Here is a 473-nt window from a genome sequence, read left to right as displayed (position 1 = left end):
TCCCTAAAAACCTAATTTCTGAGAGTGCTTCTGTGTTTACAGTGTCCTTGGTTTGAGTTGGTGTTCACAAGAATTCCACTTGCAGCAGCTTTCTGTCCTTTCTGATGAGCAGGATAACATTTCCTGTAGTCCTAGAGGAAAAATGTCCAGCTTTCCTTCTGGATTGCCATGAACTTACATGAAATATTAGGTTTTAAGGTCAAGTGTAATTTTGAAGCCTTGAGGGTTCATATTTAGGTGAGAGAGGTGAAGTGGGGGTTTGTGTGTTACAATATTCAGTAACTTTGAAAGGATTTTTCCAGCACTATGAGAAGATTCTCCAGATGGCTCTGGATGCTGTTTGATTTCTTAAAACACATCCTAAATGTTTGCTAAACCAGAACACGAAATTTGGGGGCATTCTAGAGTCTTTTAACATGTTAAATATTTATCTGTGATCACTTTGGTGGTGTCCCCTGCCATAAATCTGCAGC

This window comes from Geospiza fortis, unplaced genomic scaffold (genome assembly GCF_000277835.1).
Source record: "Geospiza fortis unplaced genomic scaffold, GeoFor_1.0 scaffold538, whole genome shotgun sequence".
Taxonomy (NCBI): Eukaryota; Metazoa; Chordata; class Aves; order Passeriformes; family Thraupidae; genus Geospiza; species Geospiza fortis.
The sequence above is the reverse complement of the archived record's forward strand: the minus strand, read 5'-3'. Positions refer to the sequence as shown.